Source organism: Scyliorhinus canicula, chromosome 1 (genome assembly GCF_902713615.1).
Source record: "Scyliorhinus canicula chromosome 1, sScyCan1.1, whole genome shotgun sequence".
Lineage (NCBI taxonomy): Eukaryota > Metazoa > Chordata > Chondrichthyes > Carcharhiniformes > Scyliorhinidae > Scyliorhinus > Scyliorhinus canicula.
Window position 1 is genome coordinate 141815262 of NC_052146.1, and position 17840 is coordinate 141833101.

A 17840-nucleotide genomic window follows, 5' to 3' on the forward strand; every position below is an offset into this window, starting at 1 on the left:
TCTGGACACTCATAAGTGTGGAATGTAGCTGGACAAAACAAAGGAACCACTTTATGACTTCACCATTGCTTGCCATATATCTTAAAATTAATGGTATTTTGTCCACCTGACTCACATCTGGGGCTGGATTCTCCCCTACCCGGCGGGGCGGGGGGTCCCGGTGGGATGGAGTGCCGTGAACCATTCCGGCGTTGGGCCGCCCCAAAACCTTTAGGGGCCAAGCCCTCACCTTGAGGGGCTAGGCCCGTGCCAGAGTGGTTCCCATCCCGCCGGCTGGTGTGGAAGGCCTTTGGCGCCAAGCCAGCCAGGGCCAAATGGACTTCGGCGGCCGGCAGAAGTCCGCACATGTGCGGGAGCGTCAGCGGCTGCTGACGTCATCCCCGAGCAAGCGCAGGGGAGGGGGTTACTTCCATGTCGGCCATCGCGGTGGCTATGGCCGACGCGGAAGGAAAAGAGTGCCCCCATGGCACAGTCCCGGCTGCGGATCGGTGGGCCCCGATCGCGGACCAGGCTACTGTGGGGACACCCCGCGGGGCTAGATCGCCTCCCCCCAGGACCCCAGAGCCCGCCCGCGCCGCCAGTCCCGCCGGTAAGGGAGGTGTTTTGATTCACACCGGCGAGACAGGCATTACAGCAGCGGGACTTCGGCCCATTGCGGGCCGGAGAATCGCCGGGGGGGGGGGGGGGCTGCTGACCGGCGCGGCGTGATTCCCGCCCCCGCCGAATCTCCGGTGCCGGAGAATTCTGCGGCCGGCGGGAGCGGGATTCACGCCGCGTTCCGGCGATTCTCCGACCCGGGGGGGTCCAACTATTTTGGAATAGTGTTTTGCATATTTGACTTCATTAGTGAATTAGACAGGGTAGATACAGGAAGAGTGCTTCAGATGGTGGGAGAGTCCTTACCCAGGGGTCACAGTCTGAGGATATGGGGTAGACCATTTAGGACAGTGAGCCTGTAGAATTCTCTACCACTGGAAGTATTTGAGGTCAAAATATATTTTTTCGTGAAGCAGTTAGATATAGCACTTAGGGCGAAAGTGATCACAGGACATGGGAGAAAAGAGGAACAATTTACTGACTTGAATGATCAGCCATAATAATAATGAATGGTGGAGCAGGCTCCTGCTCCTAATTTTGTTGTTTCCATGGTTTCTGAGGTGTTCTGCCCTTAAAGTGATGAAGCCATCATCGGTTCTGTCTGTTAGTCTTCCTTGAGCCACAATGTTAATAAGTTTTCAAATGATCTGTGAGAACAAGAATCAGGGGGCAGAGGTGAGTGGAGTGGCCATCACTAAGGAGAAGATTCTGGGGAAACTGATAGGTCTGAATGTGGATAAGTCACCTGTACCGGATGGACTACACCCCAGGGTTGTAAAGGAGATAGCTGAGGAGATTGTGGGGGCATTCAGGAATCACTGGAGGCAGGGGGGTCCCAGAGGACTGGAAAGTTGCTAATGTAACACCATTGTTTAAGAAGAGAGGGAGGCAGAAGACAGGAAATTATGGACCAGTTAGCCTGACTTTGGTCATTGGTAAGATTTTAGAGTCCATTATTAAAGATGAGATTGCGGAGTACTTGGAAGTGGATGATAAAAAAGGACTGAGTCAGCTCGGCTTCATCAAAGGGAGGTCATGTCTGACAAATCTGTTAGAATTCATTGAGGAGGTAACAAAGAAATAAGACACAGGAGACCCTGTGGATGTAATCTATTTAGATTTCCTGAAGGCCTTTGACAAGGTGACATATAGGAGGCTGTTAAATAAGTTCAGAGACCATGATATTAAATTTGGATACTGGCATGGATAGAGGATTGGCTGATTGGCAGAAGAAAGGGAGTGGGGATAATGAGGTATTTTCCAGGATGGCAGCCGGTGACTAGCAGTGTGCCTCAGGGGTCGGTGCTGGGACCACAACTTTTCACAATATACATTAATGACCTGGAAGAAGGAACTGATGGTACTGATTCTAAGTTTGCAGATGGTACAAAGATATGCAGAGGGACAGGTAGTATTGAGGAAGCAGGTGGGCAGCAGAAGAATTTGAACCGACTGGGAGAGTGGGAAAAGAAGTGGCAGATGGAATACAATGTAGAAAAGTGTGAGGTTATGCACTTTAGAATGAAGAATGGAGGCATAGACTGTTTTCTAAATGTGGAAATGCTTAGGAAATCAGAATCACAAAGGGACTTGAGAGTCCTTGTTCAAGATTCTCTTCAGGTTAACGTGCAGGTTAAGTTGGCAGTTAGGAAGGCAAATGCAATATCAACATTCATGTTGAGAGGGCTAGAATACAAGAGAATGGATGTAGTTCTGAGGTTGCATAAGGTTTTGGTCAGGCACCATTTGGAGTATTGTGAGCAGTTTTGGGCCTTCATGAATAGACTCAGTCAGTGTGGGAATTGACCCCATGTTGCTAGCCTCGCTCTGTGTCACAAACCAGCTGTCTAGCTAATTGAGCTAAACCTTCCCTCCATGTATGGAGAAATGGAAAGGGAAGTTTCCAGATGTACAACACGCAATGCACTCAAGCTGCATTAAGCAAAAGAACCATTGCATTTACAAGAGGTCTCGGATCTCCCTTGGTCATTCTCAGCAGCTGACACCTCAGAGTGAAATGGTAAATGACTTTTAGTCTTAGTTGATTCGTATTCTGGGTGGTATGAACTTGACTATCTGCCAAACATGACAAATGCAACAGTCATCATCAAGCTTAAGAGATGCTTTGCCACACACGGCATCCTACAAAGACATGTAACAGACAACACTCGCCAATTCGTCTCCACAGAATTCCAAAACAGACAGTCGTAAAGTGACTATGGGTTTTCACTTCTGTTCTTATTTGGAAACAGCAAACTTCCAAACACGACAAGCAAACTCTGTTTACTTTACAAGCTCTTCATTTTGTATTTGTTTTGATTGAGTTCCTCTCACAGTGGAAAGCAGAAGTCCAGTATTCAAAGTGGCAGCACGGTAGCATGGTGGTTAGCATAAATGCTTCACAGCTCCAGGGTCCCAGGTTCAATTCCCGGCTGGGTCACTGTCTGTGCGGAGTCTGCACGTCCTCCCCGTGTGTGCGTGGGTTTCCTCCGGGTGCTCCGGTTTCCTCCCACAGTCCAAAGATGTGCGGGTTAGGTGGATTGGCCATGCTAAATTGCCCGTAGTGTCCTAAAAAGTAAGGTTAAGGGGGGGATTGTTGGGTTACGGGTATAGGGTGGATACGTGGGTTTGAGTAGGGTGATCATTGCTCGGCACAACATCGAGGGCCGAAGGGCCTGTTCTGTGCTGTACTGTTCTATGGCTGGTGAACCATTCCACGGAATTTGCACACACAAGTGAGGGGAGATCCATGACACAGAGATTGCTAGATCTTTGTCGGCAGCACTGTTTGAGGTCACGGACTGCAAAACCTAGGCATCACAATGCCAAGCTGTGAGGTTGGACCAAAATTTGACTCATGCTCTGATACTACATGGTTAGCTTAGCTTCCTCTTTATATGATTCTTTCTGTTGATTGATATTTGAGATAAAATGGCAAACGTAAAAGATAATAAAATTGTAGAAAATAAACGTCTGATAAACTGCTGCCTCGTAACAATACCTTATTTTATTTGTTCATGGAACATGGGCATCGCAGGCTGTGCCAGCATTTATTGCCATCCCTAATTGCCCTTGAGGGACTGTTAAGAGTCAACCACATTGCTGTGGGTCTGGAGTCACATGTAGGTCAGACCAGGTAAGGAAGGCAGATTTCCTTCCCTAAAGGACATTAGTGAACCAGATGGGTTTTTATTACAATCGATAATGGCTTCATGGTCATCACGTGACTTTTAATTCCAGATTTTTATTTCATTCAAATATCACCACCTGCTGTAGCCATCTGAACCTGGGACTCCAGAGTACTCTGGGTCTCTGGATTACTATTCCAGTGACAATACCACTATGCCACCACCTCCTGATTGTGTGGCTGGGCGGTTAAGTGGTGATAGGGGATTGCCTCCGACAATTCCAGAAGAGTGGGACCCTATTTAAACAACAATATCATGACATGAGCTGGACACACAGTTTTTGTAAGCCATATCTAAGGCTTGTAGCCAGCAAAAGCTGATCGCAGCAAATACCAGAGCTAAAGGAGGCCAAGGTAAGTGAGGTTTAAATATTTTTATTGGTGTCTCACAGATAAGGAGGAACAAAGTGATACTTTGTCCCCAGTTTGTTTGTCTCCCCTTCCCCGCGAACTCCACCACCACCGTTGTTAATCATGAACCTGTTAACCCCCCTTGCCCAAATCTTATATGCATTGTAAATGTGAGGTTATTTACTTTGAAGGCAAAAACAGGAAGGCAGATTATTACCTGAACGGTGGCAGTTTAGGAAAAGGAGAAGTGTTATAAGACCTGCATGTCATGGTGGAACAGTCACTGAAGGTTGGCATGCAGGTGCAGCAGGAAGTCAGGAAAGTTAATGGCATGCTGGCCTTCATAGCGAGACGATTTGAATATAGGAGTAGTGATGTCCTTCTGCAGTTATACTGGGCCTTGGTGAGGTCACACCTTGAGTATTATGTGCAGTTTTGGTCTCCCAGTTTGAGGAAGGACATTCTAGCTATTGAGGGTGTCCAGTGAAGGTTCGTCAGACTAATTCCTGGGATGGCAGGACTGACATATGAAGAAAGACTGGATCGTCTGGGCTTGTATTCACTGGCGGTTCGAAGAATGAGAGGGGGTCTCATAGAAATACATAAAATCTTAATGGGACTGGACCGGCGAGATGCGGGAAGAATGTTCCCGATGTTGGGGATGTCCAGAACTAAGAATTAGGGATAAGCCATTCAGGAATGAGATGAGGGAGAACAACTTCTCTCAGAGAGTTGTGAACTTGTTGAATTCTCTACCACAGAAAGTAGTTGTGGCCAGTGTGTTGGATATATTCAAGAGGGAGCTGGACATGACCCTCCCTTGCAGCTAAAGGGATCAAGGGGTATGGAGAGAAAGCGGGAGTGGGATGCTGAATTTGCATGATCGGCCATGATCATATTGAATGGTGGTGTAGGCTCAAAGAGCCAAATGGCCTACTCCCGCACCTATTTTCTACATTTCTATGTTTGCCAGGAACTGTCTCTGTGAGTCTTTGGTGTCAGCCTCACCAATTTGGATTTCTGCCCACTAGTGATGGCCTTTGGAGGTGACTCAATGTTGGGACAGGAAAATGAGGCTTGATACTAACGGTGGCCGAATGGTTCGCCAGCCACTTTGAACACTGGACTCCTGCTTCCCACTCTGAGAGGGACTCAATCAAAAGGGCAGCACGGTAGCATTGTGGATAGCACAATCGCTTCACAGCTCCAGGGTCCCAGGTTCGATTCCGGCTTGGGTCACTGTCTGTGCGGAGTCTGCACATCCTCCCCGTGTGTGCGTGGGTTTCCTCCGGGTGCTCCGGTTTCCTCCCACAGTCCAAAGATGTGCAAGATAGGTGGATTGGCCATGATAAATTGCCCTTAGTGTCCAAAATTGCCCTTAGTGTTGGGTGGGGTTACTGAGTTATGGGGATAGGGTGGCGGTGTTGACCTTGGGTAGGGGGTAGGGTGCTCTTTCCAGGAGCCGGTGCAGACTCGATGGGCTGAATGGCCTCCTTCTGCACTGTAAATTTTATCTATGTAAAAACAAATGCAAATTGAAGAGCTTGGAAAATAAAAAAGCTTGGAAAATAAAAAAGATTTTGCTTGTCACGTCTAATATCTTTGCTGTTTCTAATTAAGAACAGAAATGGAAACGCATAGTCACTTTAGGACTATGTTCCCAGTATTTCTAAATATGGTGACACAGATGTAATGTCCATTCACTTGACACAGATGTTTCCATTATACTTCTTGATACACATCCATATATTCTGAGTTCCGAAGAAGTGTTATATTTGACTCCAAACATTATTTTGTTTCTCTCTCCACAGCTGCTGCCAGACCTGATGTGTTTTTCCATCACTTTCTGTTTTATTCCATATTTTCTCAGCAGACCCGATTTATTTGATTGACAGTCCAGCGTTGCCACTGGGAAAAACAAAACATTAATTAATATAGGCTGCATTTCATATGTGATGTTCTTGACACTTGGAAATGCAAGCCTTACTTGGTCTCCAAGCACATTGGGGTATGTTTGTTTGCAAAATTGAACTCTAATTGGATTGTAGTTTTGACATTATGGTTGCCATTTTGGTTCCATTATGGTTGCCATTTTGGTTCCAAAATGGTGTCTGCGTCTCACTCGTTTGGCAAGCACCAGTGAGGTGCTTGCCAAACAACATCATCATGGTGACGTTAGTGCAGGTATAAGCAGTGCACGGTGGAAGTACACAGATTGGGACATCACTCAGTGCGTAACACCGATTTGGCATCAGGGTTGTCATTTTTGATCTCACTATTCCAGCTAAAATAACACATATCGCTGTCATAATACACACACAAGTATATAATGGTGCACAGACAGACATTGATTAACACACAGGATGACCCAATGAACACACACAACACAGCAGCCAATCACCAGACAGGTCACGGCCACTAAAAAGCCAGAGGGCACCAGTTTTCCTGCTCTCTTGGGATGCAGCCTCTGAGACAGCCAGAGCCTGTGAGCAACAACTCGAATATCCACCATGTGGTAGTAATCTGGTCAGGTTTGCCTCAGGTCTCCAGTCAACTCAGCATAGTGTCAACCCACAGTGAAAGTATGTTTAATAGTTAAGAGTTTAATAAAATAGAGTTGCATTTCTCCAAGTGTTGGAAGCCTGTCTCTCTCACTGCTATGGTAAATGCAGTCCTCGCAGACCCAGCACATCATGGTACCAGTGCGTGATGTTAAAGTTTGACGGACCTACCTTGAGATAATCTGCCTTTGACCAGCGATCATCCATCCAGTAACATGGACAGCGTCCGCCCTCCCCCGCAGCTCCACGTCGCCGGCAACCTCGTTGCCAACTGGAAGATTTTTAAGCAGAAGTTTCAGCTGCACCTTGAAGCCACCGACCTCGAAGCCGCATCGGATGCCAGAAACATTGCTCTCTTCCTCTCTACAGCCGGGGACCACGCTATCCACATTTGAACTCCCTCACCTTTGCTGAAGGTGAGGACAAGTCCAAGTTCAAAATGGTCCTGCTGAAGTTCGACAGCCACTGTGACATCGAAGTCAACGAGAGCTTTGAACGATACGTGTTCCAACAGAGGCTGCAGGGTAAGGATGAACCTTTTCAGTCCTTCTTAATCCATCTCCGTATCCCCGCGCAATCCTGTAACTACGGCTCCACCTCCGACTCCATGATCTGCGACCAGATCGTTTTCGGGGTCCACCCTCACCCTCGCCATAGCCATCAAGACCTGCGTCATACATGAGCACGCTAATAACCGGTACTCCCATATCAAGGCGGCAGAGACGGTACGGCAAGGCCCCCATGATGCGGAGCAGGTGCAGGCCGTAAAACAGCTCCAGGGCCTGAGTCTGGATGAGGGCAGCCATTTTGCGTGCTTTTCCCGGGCTCCTGCGCATGCGCACAATGACCGAGGGGACGGCGAGGCCAAGGACCGAACTGTGCAGGTGCGCACATCGATCGACCGCACCGCGCATGCGTGCTGGCGCACGAAGCATCCTGACGTCGGCGCCATGACGTGCAACAACTGTGGCTCCCCCCACTTAAAGCGGCAATGTCCCGCTAAATCTAGACGCTGTCTCCAGTGTGGCAAGCTTGGACACTACGCAGCCCTGTGCAGATCTGCTCAACTGCCCACCTCACATCGGTCCCAGCAGCAGCGCAGGAACGTCCGGTCAGTGCAGCAACCCATTGCAGACTCTGACTCCGACATGGTTCCAGATCCCGACACCGAGGATCTCACATCCCCATTCCGGTTGGGCACCATCATCAAGCATATGATGCTTTCCTCAAAAAAGGCCAAGCCCCTCCCAGTGATAAGCATTGAGCTGGACGATGAGTGGTGTGCCACCCTTACGGTCAACAAATCTCACATACGATTCAGGCTGGACACCGGAGCTTCAGCTAACCTCATTTCACAGTCTGACCTGGATAACATCCACGTCAAGCCGACCATCCTTCCATCGGCCTGCCAGCTTCTCGACTACAATGGCAATGCCATTGCTGCCAGTGGCTCATGCCAGTTTGTGGTATCGCACCGTTCTTTAAGAGCCACCCTGCATTTCGAAATTGTAGGTTCCAACAAAGCTTCCCTGCTCGGTGCTCAGGCCTGCAAGATCCTGAATCTCGTACAGCGGGTTCACTCCATGTCGCCCACTGAGGCATCAGCCTCGCCAGATGCCAACTTCCGAATCCAATTAAATGACATCATTGCACAATACCACAGCGTCTTCGAGGGTATGGGCACACTCCCCTACACGTACAAGATTCTTTTGAAACCGAATGCCACGCCTGTGGTTCATGCACCCCGTCGGGTGCCGGCGCCCTTAAGGACTGCCTCAAGCAGCAGCTGCAGGACCTCCAGGACCAGGGCGTCATTTCTAAGGTTACGGAACCCACGGACTGGGTTAGCTCCAGGGTTTGTGTCAAACAACCATCAGGGGAACTGCGCAGTTGTATCGACCCCAAAGATTTGAACCGTAACATCATGAGGGAACACTACCGTATCCCAAAGCGCGAAGAGCTCACCAGCGAAATGACTCACGCCAAGTTTTTCACGAAGCTGGATGCCTCCAAGGGGTTTTGGCAGATACAACCTGACGCATCCAGGCGAAAGCTCTGCACTTTTAACACCCCGTTTGGCCGGTATTGTTACAACCGGCTGCCCTTTGGTATCATCTCCGCCTCGGAGGTGTTCCACCGAATAATGGAGCAAATGATGGAGGGCATCGAGGGTGTGCGAGTGTACGTCGATGACATCATTGTCTGGTCCACGGCTCCGCAGGAATACATCGATCGTCTCAAGCGAGTCTTCCAGAGGATCCACGAGCATGGCCTCTGACTCAACAGAGCCAAATGCTCATTCGGTCAAGCAGAAATAAAGTTCCTCGGCGACCATATTTCGCAGTTTGGTATGCAGCCAGATGCAGATAAGGTGTCGGCGATCAATGCTATGAAGACACCGGAGGACAAGAAGGCGGTCCACCGCTTCCTGGGGATGGCCAACTTCCTTGGGAAGTTTATCCCCCAACCTTGCATCACACACCACAGCTCTCCGCAATCTTGTAAAGAAAACCACCGACTTCCAGTGGATCCCCGCTCATGAGCAAGAGTGGCGTGAGCTCAGGGCGAAACTCACCAAGGCCCCGGTACTGGCATTCTTCGACCCTGTCAAGGAGACAAAGATCTCCACTGATGCGAGCCAGTCTGGCATTGGGGCAGTACTCCTCCAGCACGATGAATCCTCCTCCTCGGCCCCAGTCGCATATGCATCTCGAGCCATGACACCTACTGAGCAGCGCTATGCTCAAATCGAGAAGGAGTGCCTGGGCCTCCTCACGGGGATTGACAAATTCCACGACTATGTGTATGGACTCCCCAAATTTACGGTCGAAACGGACCACAGGCCACTGGTTCACACCATGCAGAAGGACCTCAATGATATGACGCCACACTTACAGCGCATCCTTCTCAACTCCGACGCTATGATTTCAACCTGGTCTACACCCCGGGCAAGGAGCTCATTGTGGCCGATACACTCTCTCTCGCTCCATCACCACGCCATGCGAGCAGTCGGACTTCATCTGCCAGATCGATGCCCATGTTGAGTTCTGTGCATCCAACCTTCCGGCCACTGATGAAAGGTTCGTGCAGATTCATCATGAATCGGCCAGGGATCCTCTGCTCCAACGGGTCACATGCCATCTCACAGATGGGTGGCATAAGGGCCAGTGCCCCAAGTGCTACAATATAAAAGATGATCTGGCAGTGGTTGATGGCATACTGATGAAATTGGACAGGATAGTAATACCACAGAGTATTCGAGAGCTCGTCCTCGGCCAACTCCACGAGGGTCACCTGGGGGTGGAAAAGTGTCGCCGGTGAGCCCGAGAGGCAGTATATCGGCCTGGCATTAGTCAGGACATCAACAACACTGTCCTCAATTGTCCAACGTGCCAACAGTTCCAGCCGGCTCAGCCAAAAGAGACCTTGCAGCCGCATGAACTGGTGTCCTCCTCATGGACCAATGTTGGTATTGATCTCTTTCATGCAAAAGGCTGGGACTATGTCCTCATTGTGGATTATTTTTCTAACTACCCCGAGGTAGTCAGACTGACTGACCTCACATCAGCGACAGTCATCAGGGCGTGCAAAGAGATATTTTCCCGTCATGGAATTCCACTCACAGTCATGATTGATAATGGCCCGTGCTTCTTCAGTCAGGAGTGGACCGATTTTGCCCGACGGTACAATTTCACGCACGTCACCTCGAGCCTCCACTACCCCCAGTCAAATGGGAAAGCTGAGAAGGGTGTACACATTGTCAAACGACTGCTGTGTAAAGTGGCTGATTCGGGTTCAGATTTTAACGTGGCGCTGTTAGCCTACAGGGCGACTCCCTTGCCCGCTGGCCTGTCCCCAGCACAACTGCTAATGAACCGCACACTACGGACGACGGCGCCTCCAATCCACATCCCAGACCTTGACAATTTTCCGCTCCTGCAAAGAATGCAACTGTCTCGGGCCCAATGCAAGTCGGCGTATGACGCCCACGCCACAGATCTCCCTGCTCTCGTCCCTGCTGACCGAGTTTGTGTTCAGCTACCTGACAGTGGCTGGTCTGCCACAGCTGTGGTGGTCAAGCAAGTGGCCCCCAGATCATTTCTAGTTCGCATGCATGATGGCTCTTTTCTTCGGTGTAATAGGCGGGCACTGCAACTGCTTCCACGCTCGCCGCCTGAACGTGATGTCCCGCCTCGCCTGCTGATTCCTCAGGACACACCCTTCCAAGAGGTCCCCGATCTGCCGCTTCTTTTGCCACCCTCTACATTGGGTGCAGCTCCGCCCATTCCAGTACAGGCGGCTCCTGACCCTCCCTTCAGGCAGTCTACCAGAATTCGTCGCCCGCCAGAGACTGAATTTATAAACTAAATGTTTCATTGCCTTGTTCTTCGTTTACTGTACATATTGTTCTTTCTAATTTGTTGTATGCACTCTATCTGCACTCGACACCTTCCCATGTAAATACATTCACGTATTTTGTATATAGTCAGGCTCCTGATCATGTAAATACACTCACATCATTTGTACATGGTCAGGCACATTCTCATACTCACTATTTATTGACATATACACATTTTTAAAAGGGGGGAAATGCCATAATGTACACACAAGTATATGATGGTGTACAGACAGACATTGATTGACACACAAGATGACCAATGAACACACAGAACACAGCAGCCTATCACCAGACAGGACACGACCACTATAAAGCCAGAGGGCACTAGTTTTCCCGCTCTCTTGGGATGCAGCCTCTGAGACAGCCAGAGCCTGTGAGCAGCAACTAGAACATCCACCATGTGGTAGTCAGATAGTCTGGTCAGGTTAGCCTCAGGTCTACAGCCAACTTAGCATAGTGTCAACCCACAGTGAAAGTATGTTTAATAGTTAAGAGTTTAATAAAATAGAGTTGCATTTCTACAAGCGTTGGTAGCCTGTCTCTCTCACTGCTATGGTAAACGCAGTCCTCGCAGACCCAGCATACCCAAGCCATCAATCGCTAACTGCGCATTCAGCAGTAGGAAGTACCCCATACCTATTAAAAGGGATTATCTTGCAGGTAAGTTGCTAATCAATGTCTCCTGGCTCTGTTTGAGGTTGTGGAAGTGTTTCAATGACTTGGTTAAAGTTGACAAAGTCAGCAGGGAATGGTGTTGCATGTGGAGAAGGCCTTGGTTGTGACCAGAAGGGTTATGATGACCACTTGCTCCCAGTAATTGGTGCCACCATTGCAATTCTTGTTGGCCTGCGAGAGAGGGAGAAGAAGCAGAACCAACAAAGAACAGGGCAAGCAACTGACAAATTTTTAAAAATATTATTAAGGGGCAATTTAGCATGGCCAATCCACTTACTCTGCCATCCTTGGGTTGTGGGGGTGAGACCCATGCAGACAAGGGGAAAATGTGCAAACCCCACATGGACTGTGACCCAGGGCTGGGATCGAACCTGGGTCCCTGGTGCCGTGAGTAAACAGTGCTAACCACTGCGCCAAAGTGCCGCCCAGCAACTGACAAAGGTAGGAGTGGAAGGAAGGAGAAGGGAGAATAGAGGGAAGCCTTGTTCAATATGCAGGAGCACTTCTTTTAGCCCCACAGAAGCCAGGAGCAGTGTGTGTGGCTGCACATGAAAAAGGGCAAAAGCCAATGCAGCCAGTGGCTCGGATGTTGATGTCCTGAATTCCCTCACAGGCTGGTGCAGGCAACATGGATAACATCTCCCAGTTCATTGTCCACTGTTGGATCACAGGGATGACAGACTGTCTTTATGCCAGAAAACTGAGTTCATTATTTCCTTTCTGAACAGAGAAACAAACAAAAAGAGCATGTCGCCTTGCCAGGATAACTGGCGCAGGGTGCCATTGCTTACCAGTCATGAATTTGTGGGTGTTGAATCTCAATGCTGAGATGTACCCCAACTGCAAAGATTACAGCAAAGGGCAGCATGGTGGCACAGTGATTAGCCGGCTGCCTCACAGCACCAGGGACCCAGGTTCAATTCAGCCTTGGGTGACTGTGGACTTCAAACTCTCTTCCTGTGTCTGTGGGTTTCCTCCGGGCGCTCTGCTTTCCTCCCACAGTGGGACTCCATTAGTGTCCATAGGTGTGCAGATTTGGTGGGGTTATGGGGTTATGGGGATAGGGCGGGGTTTGGTTCTCGATAGGGTGCTCTTTGAGAGGATACAGGCTCAATGGGCTGAATGGTGTCCCACTGTTGGAATTCTACGGTTCTATGGTCACCATTTGTTGAAAGTGAAATTTGTGTGCACACATGTGTTGGTGAATGCTGGTGAATGCCCACCATCCTGGCAGCAGCCATGATGCTTTCATCCTGCCTCACTGTCAAATGACTAGGATTTTCCATGAAACGCACAAAGTGTGTTAGTGGGCATAGAAAATGTCATTCCACTCATCGGCCACATGAGGTTCTCACAACGTATTGTGTGATTCGAACTGCATTAATTATCCATCCACGCGGATCACGCTATTTTGCCGACAGGTGGCATCTGATTTATCTGCATTGCCAAGACCTCAGCACTCCCTAACTCTGAGCACCATACTTAAATGGCAGCCCTGCATAGCATTCACACTCTCTGCAGCCCAAGGGAGCTCCAGTGAAGACATGGTTTCCAAATTCAGTGACACCTCACTGGTGTGGCTGCTGGGCCCAATCGAGGCCAGCCACAATTTTCCCTACCTCAACTCTGGCCACAGGGTAGCCAGCAAGATGACCAATCTGGTTTGAGAGGCAGTTATAGCGGTGGGCAGTGCAAATCCCTGCAGAAGAGGTGCAGGAAGAGGATGAATGATCTCCTCCATTCCACCAGTTTAAGTCAACCATCTCATCACGACTCACCCACTCACAAGCTGTCAATACAAGGGACATCCCCATACACTCTCGCAAACCCTGACACCTCCATCCAGCCTCACCGCCTCTGAAATTTGCATCCTAATCCTGCCCAGAGCTCCACTCACCACCCACAGTGGCCAGGCAACCTCATCATCTGCCTTTGCATGCGTCTTGCTCACACTCTCACGTGGAGGGGTTTAATACCAAACTTGCTTTGCACAGAATTTAAGAGTTCATCTTTCCCAAATTGGGAAGTGTTGGCCAAATCAATGAGAATACTCACAAGCCCAACGATGATGCAACATCTGATAGTAGATGTTTTTGCCTTCATTGCATAACAAGCAAAAAAGCCAAATGTTTGCGTGTTGAGATTAAGCCTGCCAGGCTAATACAGACTGCTGCCATGGTCTCAAATATCAGTGGTAAAAGGGCCTTGCATGGTCTCACAGTAGTCCAGCAACATATGTCCCAGAAGGCAACCAGGATTGCTGAGGCACAGCTTTGGGAGTGTGACATTGGCTCCATGTTTCATGAGCCTGCTTTTCTCTCACAAGGTGACAGCATTCATGCTCCCACCACTAGTGCATCAGTACCCTGGTGTTGCCTCTAATCTGCCACTCCAGATTTCTGTCGCCCATGCAGGCTGAAGCTGGGCTTTCTACAGCTGAATGATCAGGTCATTCTCCAAGACCATCTGCTGTCTCCTTCACAGAAAGTTAGCAGCCTTCCAGCAACCATGTTGCAGCCACCGGCGAAGCACTGTATGGGAGCATTAGTTCCGGTAACAGCACCTTTTAAGTCAGGCACGAAGAGAAAATACAAAGGTGTTTATTTGAGTTTTGAGTGGAATATTGTATTTTTTAAAAATGAGGTTGGTTTGAATGTTTTAGCGGCTTTTATTTTAGCACTGTGCTACGAACACTTTGTAGGTCTGTCACAGTGAAATGGTGGGACAATGTGGATTTGGAGTTGTATTCAGCGGTGCTAGAATTGAGATAATCACAGATAGCCCACCTGCAAAGAGAGTGTGATGGTTCATCCTCCCTTTCTCCTCCTTTTCCTCCATCTCCTTTTTCCTCCCTCTCCCTTTACTCCTGAACTGCTTGTTGTGTCCCTTTTGTACCAAGGTTGTACCTTCATGATGCCAAGATTGTGCAGGCCACAGCAAATTACCACAAATCAGGCCAAATCAGGAGTGCGCCAGGCAGCTGAACCATTTGGACCTCAATGGTCTGCTGTGATGTTTTATCTGCTAACATGGCACTCACATGCTGGCCACGTGTGGATGAGTTGCAGAGGTGAGGAATGAGCCAGAAGTAATGGGAATAGCCCATGTTCCCCGGCAGCCACCCTCCCTCTGATTTGACAATGTGGCTAAAAACACTCACATTGCGTCAGATTAGGATCATATCCTGTGATTGCATTCTATTCTGTGACCTCTCAAGATCTTATTTATATATGACCCACACTCTTTGTGTGCATTTAATGATCTATCTGGCAATATCCCAGAATATCTTTCTATTCTTTATTCAGTTAACACCATTTTGTTTCTAATTCCAATGCCTATTTATAATAATTCTTCACATATGAGTGTCTTGATGTCACAGAGAGCAAATTGAATTGGCTGAAGACTCAAATCCATGGTGGTTGGTACAACAGGAGAATGCCAACATGCATCATTCACTCAGCATTTCAAGCTGAAGATAGTTATAAATCCTTCGGCCCTGCCTTGTGCACTGATATGTTGGGCTTCCTGATTATTAAGGATGCGGCTGTATTTCGAAGCCACCTCTTCTGGAGAGTTAATTTTCCATCACCGTTCATGGCTGGTTGTTGCGGGGCTGTAGAGCCTTTGACTTGATTTGTTGGCTGTGTGATTATTTAGCTCTTGTCCATAACACATTACACGTTGTTTGGCATGTATGCGGTCCTGTGTTGAAGCTTCGTAGGCACCTTATTTTTATGAATGCCTTGTGCTGCTCCTGCCTTGCTCCGCAATACTCCTCATTGAATTAGGGTTGACTCCCTGATTGGATGGTAAAGCTAGAATGAGGATGTGCTGGGTCATGAGATTACAGATTGTGGTTAAAGGCATTTCTCTTACTGGTGATGTATCATAGCTCCTCATGGTTGCCTGGTTTTGAGCTGGTACTTCTGCGTTGAATCTATCCCATTCAACCTAGTAGTAGTGCCACATAGCATGAAGGTGGGCTTTCTTTGTGTGAAGATGACAGAGTTGCCATAAGGACTGTACCGTGGTCAGTCCTACAAATACTGTCATTAACAGATGCATCTTTGAAAAATAGATTGATAAGGAAAAGGTCAGGTAGATTTTTCCCTCTTGGTGGTTCTATCACCACATGCCAGAGGCCCATTCTGGACTCAACGAACTTGGTCAAACAACATTGGTGCTACTGAACTACTTTTGGTGATGGGCATTGAGTGTACATTCCAAGCCCTTGCTACCCTTGGTGCCTCTTCCAAGTTTTGTTCAATATGGAGGAGTACTGATTTATCAGCTGAGGAGGGAGGAGCATTAGGTAGCAATCAGCAGGAGGTTACCTTATTTATGTTTGATCTAATGCCACGAGACATCATGGGATTTGGAGTCAATGTTGAAGTTTCCCAGGGCCACGTCCTCCTGATTGTATGCCACTGTGCCACCACCTCTAGTGGCTCTGTCTTGCCGGTGGGACAGGACATACCAAGGGTGGGGGTTGCGGTGATGGTGGTAGCTAGGACCATAGTTGTAAGGTATACTTCAGGCTGCCAATTTTGTCATAACTCAGTAAATGCCAATGAGGAGATTTGCAGTGGATACCTTTATAATTTTCGGTGCCGAGGTCAATGTCATAGAATTTACAGTGCAGAAGGAGGCCATTCGGCCCATTAAGTCTGCACCGGCTCCTGGAAAGAGCACCCTACCCAAGGTTAACACCTCCATCCTATCCTCATAACCCAGTAACCCCATCCAACACTAAGGGCAATTTTGGACACTAAGGGCACTTTTGGACACTAAGGGAAATTTATCATGGCCAATCCACCTAACCTGCACATCTTTGGACTGTGGGAGGAAACCGGAGCACCTGGAGGAAACCCACGCACACACGGGGAGGATGTGCAGACTCCGCACAGACAGTGACCCAAGCCGGAATCAAACCTGGGACCCTGGAGCTGTGAAGCTATTGTGCTAACCACAATGCTACCGTGCTGTCGGGTGGTCTGCCTGCTTTTCTTCTTATTTGACTCTTCTGTAGAAGGTGAATACCTCGGAATGGCTTGTTAGGGCATTTCAGAGGACAGTTAAGAGTCTGTGGGTCTGCAGTCACATTTAGGCTAGACAAGGTAAAGGTGGCAGATTTACGGCAAAATGAACCACATGCACTTTTACGGCAATCCGGTACTTTCATGATCATCGTCAATGAGGCGTGGCTTTCTTTTCTGTTCTGCACCTTCAGCACAAAAAGATGAGAAGTTGTAGCACATGGGGTTGAATGCAAATAACTGCAGGTTTATTGAATAGCAGTCAAAGGCTTGATCTAGACTGAGGCAAAATCCGCGGAACAGCTGATGATGTCACACACTATACATATGACTAGACTCTTAAAACGAACACAAAACAACACAAGCCCTTATAACATTTTCAGATTTATAAATTAACTGGATTGAAGTTCCACAGCTGCTGTGCTGAGATTTGTACTCATGACTCCAGGCCTCTGGAATACTGTTCCAGCAGCATCACCACTATGCTACTGTCCCCAGCATGGTCAACACTTGTGGTTTCATCATTTTATCCTTGTCGCCTTTGCTATGTTTTCCATTACTCAACACGTTATGTCAGGACTTGATGAACCTGTTTGCTAGCCGCCATTGCCACCTCGTAGACTTTGGCCATTTTTGACAGATTTGCCTTGAACCCTACCTTTTAATCATTAAATAGCAAATCACTGATCCTCATAGGAGTCAACTGCCACCCTTGACACTTCTCCATAAGCAACAATCCTTTTCATCTTCTTTGAAGCATCCAATACATTTAAAAAGATTCTTCACATTCTATCAAACAAGATCACTCTCACGTAATTCCATGCTGATTTGTCCTGACCTCTAATCTACCCCATATATGTTGTTCATGCTATTAGCTGTGCGCCTTGGTTTCAAAATTCATCATACCTTATTTTCCGCTGGTTTGGATGCTAACCAATTGCTCCTCATCATTCTTTACTGCACTGAGTGATTCATCAGCGTACAAATAACTTAGAATCCATTTATTATAGAAAGGTTGCTTTCTTTCACCAGCA